The following is a 5,665-nucleotide window of genomic DNA, read 5'->3' as shown; positions in this document are numbered from 1 at the left end:
GGTCCCTCTGTGCGTTTTTATAATTTCAAGGTCTTTTTTTGCAATTTTTTCTTTTGGCAACCTTCATAAACATTTTTTAAAAATATTTTTACATAGATTAAGATAATTTTTATCACATATTTATTTTGTGTATTGTAAAATCACTTTTAAAATTATGATCTAAATTTTACCCAAAAACCCCTCAAATCAAGTATTTATTATTTAATATGATTTATTTATTTTTATTTGTAATATTATAATGATATCTGTTTTTGCAAAGCTAAGATATTTTTTTTATTAAAAATAATTTTGTTCCAGATATTATCAAATACTATATATAAACACCTCTCCTGACAGATTCGAACGTTAATTTACGGGAAGAATTAGCCCTTCTTACTAGCTAGTTTTGTATGTTAGATTTAGGAGTAAAGAAGTAGGAGGACGGAAAATGAGGATGAGGGAATCTCAGTCCTTTTCAGTTACCCCCCAACTTTATCATCACAGTTTTTTTTTTTAAAAAAAAATGTGTCTGAGTTTTTCTTCTGGTCGCAAGTCTTGTGTTAAAGAGGTTTAAATTATAATTGTTTTTTAAAAAATCTTGATATCACTCTTTATTATATTTGTAACATTATTATTCTTGACGTGAGACCCCTCTCATGAGGGAGAGGACCACCAACGAAAGCTGCTGAAAAATAAGCATTTACAGAGGGACACTGCTCGTGATATCTAAATTCCACTATCCTCTTCATCACCTGACAATTAATATAAAATTGGATAAAGCTTTCATACATACTACTATTTGAAATGTGGACGAAAACGAATCGTACTTTTTTAATTTATCAATTAATATATAATGTACATTAAGAATGATCCAAATTTCATTATAATTCTCCTTTATATATATATATATTAAGAATGATCGAGAGAGGTCTTAGAATAACAAAGATAAGAGGGAGTATTTAATAATTTTACGGCCTGCTTTTCCTGGCAATGGGATTACTTTTTAGGGGGGAAATCTGTGTGTAGTGTGGTCGCACTTAAACCTTTCACAAGTGAAAAGGCCAATAGGCAACAATAAAGTGGAAGGCTTTGTGGAAAGGAAGACGACTGAGAAAGAAAGCAACAGAGCGCACTATTTTGTAATTTGTTAATTCTTTTAGCGGCCGAGAAACGGAGAATAAAAGCGCCAGCAAAAAGGATCCACACATCCAAAGTGAACAAAAGCACCAGCAGCAAAAGTTTTAGGTCAAGCCGTCTTCCCCAGCAGTTAATTTAATACTAATCTGAAAAACAAACATTTTTTTACATCACACTATTTTATACTACCTCTGTTATTTAATACTCTTCCGATCCTAAATATAAGACCCTTATATTAGTGTATATAAGAGTCTTATATTAGGATTGGAGGAATATTCTATTTAACTAATTTGATTACATTAAAAAATTTAGATAAGTTAGTTAGTTATAAGAAATATGACATGTTTTTCCTAAAACACCATAATCATCTTTCTTAATAGCATCTCTTTCTCTTCTATTTGATTATGGTTGAGAAAGATCTATAAAGATAATTTAGAAAAAATTAATAAATATAATAAATAGATTTTATATTTAGAACCAAAATCAATTCAATAATTAGGTTATATATTAAGGACCGGAAGAGTATAAGAGTTTGACATTCAACCTAAAATAAGTTAGTCTAAGACTTTAATATATTTTGTTTCTAATATTTATTTATTTTGTCCTCAAGTAATACATTTTTAATGGATATTCAAACACATCTGATTAATAAGGATATTTTAGAAAAAAACAATATTTATTTACTACAAAGGACTAACTTAATTAATTTTTTTAATTTTTTAAATTAATTAACTAAGTTTTATATTAAGAAGTGAAAGTAATAATAATGTTTCTATTAAAAAGAATACTTACATCAAATTTCTTATTATCGCGAACATGTATTGCATCGGAAGAAATGTGGCGCGAAACATTCTATTCTATTAGACGCTAAGACCAGGATGTGGGTACCTATATGGTTTTTCTGGGCGATTGTATTTTTCACCAAAATATATTTCTATTTCCTGCTCTACTTTATTTGCTGGGTGATTATATTTTTCACCATACAGTTTTTTTTAACAAAAAAAGATAATTAATATACTCTGTCAATAACATTATCTAATTTGCCTCATATGCCAAAAGTGCTGCTTTATAATTATTATACGAGTCTATTAATACCTGTATCTTTGATCCATAAACATAGACACCCGACGCTAAATAGTTAAATTAATTACTTATAAACAATGTATTGATTTTTTAAAATATTCATTTCCTTTAATTAAAAAAATTCTTAAGATATATCATCGTGCGGAAGAGGTAATTATATATCAATTTTAAAGAAATCACTTTTTGACATTTAGAATTGAAGGCAATATTGTACCACTAGGACCGGAGGTAGTATATAGTATAGGTCATATTGAGAAACTCCGTTGTTGATAATAATTTTGCAATGCGGGAGATATTTTATTACAGTAATATTTCCTTGAATTAAATAGACATTTTTTAATTAATAAATAATGACAGCTATGGGGGAAATATAGAGATATTTTCGTATTATCATAATTTTTTTTATTTTCCAGGTGATTATTTTTAACCTTACATAGTTCTTTTTTTGTGACGATATAGCTTTTTAAAAAAATAAATATAAGAGTTAACAAGAAATTATATTTAATCTAAATATTAGATTTTAATCTATCTTGTCTTTCAAATTTATAACTTTTTTAAAAATATTTTTATTAATTTTAAGAAGTTTCTATTAAAAGATAGTATTAAAGAGGATAGATTAGGAAAATAAATATACATTTAATTTGTATTCAGAATAATATACAATTTTATATATAAGTTTTGTCCGGATAAAGAAGAGTACGAGGATTATTACCCGTTGAAATGAAACGCCTCCGGTTTTTTTTTTTTTTTTTACTTTTTTAATTGCACTTATTGCGGTTGGGTAAGAGGGAATTGATGTTGAAAGCGACAATATGATAGGAAGATTCCGTTTCTCCATGTTGCATGCACGTACCGATCCTGTAATTAGATTCTGTGACGTAGCATGCAATCTGATGTGGAGATTTACCATATTCTCCCTATCTTTCCCCGTCTTTCTCCCATGTTCGTGCCATCTCTTCGTCTTTTCCCCCATGCCATGCCCGACCGCTCAATTTCCTACCTGATCCTATGCTCTACTTTCTCACTGTACTCTCTCACTTACTAGATCTCTCCTCGTATCTCCCCTTGCCTTGTCCTTCCATTTCTCTCTCTGTTTGTTTTTTCAAAGTTGTTTAAAAAAATTTAAGTAATTAAAAAAAAAAGTTATGCACTTACTTATAAATTATTCTCAATATATTTAATCAAAAACAAAATTTTTTTTAGCATTGTTAATTTTATCTTAAAGTTCAATAATTTTTAACCTTTACCTTTATTTAATATATACATTTTGCAGAAAAATAATAACTTACATAAATAAAGAGTAAAATAGTATACTTATATTAAAAATTTAATAATATAACTTATAAATAGAATAAAAAAACGTTTTCTTCTTACTTTATAAATAGAATTAGCACAGTTTTGCTCAAAATATGTGTGTGAATTATTTATTATTTATTTTCAATTCTGGCCTTTGTACAATAATTCGATGAGCAGAGGGTTTAAGGTTTGTGACTATCTAACTGGTGTTTGAAAAGATGAAAAAAAAAATTAGTTAATTAACTTAGCCAACTGTAAAGTTGGTCTCAAACTTCCTTAAAATCTAATAGGTGCTCTAGCTGTTTCTTAGGTTTGGCCAAAACTGTGCAATTATTCGCCTCTTTCTTCATATGTTGGCTCAATATTGGTTTTTTATCCGGAAAAATTTGTTTTTGCCCCGTTTTTGCAATCAATAATTGGAGTAGTACTACTATTAAATATTAGCTGGGCAATAATTATTTTAAAAAAGAAAAAACCATTTTAGAAGTACCACACTTTCTCTTGATTTTTAATCTGGTACCTATATGTTTTTTTCTCTTAATTAAATCTTGAATCTTGCTCTATTAAGGCCATTAACCTTTGCATAGATACTAAAAATACTAATAGAAAAAAGCTATGAGAGCCATTGTTGCTAAAAAAATAAAATTAAATGATTTAATTAAGAGAAAAATATGTGGGTATCAAATTAAAAATTAAGAAAAAGTATAAGTACCTCCAATATGTTTTTCCCTTCAGAAAATATAACTGCTCCATCAATTCCTAAATCTTACGAGGAGTATCTTGGAAAACATAAATTAAATTTTCACGTAAAGGTTTAATATTGCTTATATAATCTGCATCACTTTGATTTAATTACTTTGAAATTAGAATAATTTAAAATTAAAAGGAAATAACGTATAAAAGTTATACTGTAATTTTTCATTATTAATCCCTACTTCTATATCTATTTCTATTTTATCTTGAAGATAATTTTCTTTCCGGCAAACCATCCGTATTATCCTATCGATTAATTGAAATACAAGTTGAATTGGACATTGCGAGAGAGAGAGAGAGACACACACACACACATATGAGAATTTTTGCTTGAGTGAATTACTGGGCATTTGAAATTATATTGAAAGCTTCAAGTCATTTATCAATCAACCAAATTATCTATGATCTGTTTAATATAAGGCAGATAAAGATGAGGAAAGGAAAGAAAAAAAATTAATAAGTTTGATTTTAAAAAATTAAAAAATAAAAATTTGTAATTAATTTTTCTTATTTGTTGGCCAGAACATTCTTCTTGCTCTTTTAACATACATTTTTAATTAAATTTTTTTTAATTTTTTTAAAATAAAAAATATTAATTTTTTGGCCCTCCATTTTTCTTATGCGGAACAGAGAGTTACTTATACTCTTTCTCCTCACGCCCACTTCGACTGGTCTTTCTATGTAAAAAGAAAATGTATTAGATCAAATGGGCTGTGACGATGAGCTAATGCCAAGGCCCCATGACCCATGATATAAAATGATAATATACTACTAATTTCTCAAAATATAACTTAAAATAAGTTCAATTAAAAAATACTCCTCCGGTCCTTATTATAAGACCCAATTTGACTTTTTATTTGGTCCTAATTATAAGACCCAATCCATTTTCTCTCATATATTTATGTATTTTTTTCCAAGATAATCCTTCTAATAATGATAGTTTTAGCCAATATACTTAATTAGCAAGGATATTTTAGGAATAACAACACTTATTTATTATAAATAACCAACTTAACTTACTTTCTTAATTCCTCAAATAAGTCAATTGGGTCTTATAATTAGGACCGGAGGAGTAATAACTAACAAGAATTGAACTTGACATTAATTTTACTCTCCATAAATAATACCCTCTGTCCATTCATTTTAGTAACATGTTTGATCTGAAACAAAATGTTGACTACTTTAACTTAAGAAAAAGGTTCGACAATAATAATAATAATAACAACTGTTACACATCTGTGTCAATAGTGCGTTGAACATGGCACTTAAGGTTCTCAAGTGTTGTTGGCACTGAATGTTGTAGGGTGATTTTGTGGAATCTTGGTGGGGGAATCAAACATCGATTTGTGGAAACGTGAAGGGTAGGGTAAATCAGATTAGCCCTTGGAAGAAACTTAGAAAAGATGATTTGACCAAA

The sequence above is a fragment of the Neltuma alba genome, unplaced genomic scaffold (assembly GCF_004799145.2).
Source record: "Neltuma alba isolate B1F8T4 unplaced genomic scaffold, ASM479914v2 tig00012081_pilon, whole genome shotgun sequence".
In the NCBI taxonomy this organism is placed as follows: Eukaryota; Viridiplantae; Streptophyta; class Magnoliopsida; order Fabales; family Fabaceae; genus Neltuma; species Neltuma alba.
The sequence above is the reverse complement of the archived record's forward strand: the minus strand, read 5'-3'. Positions refer to the sequence as shown.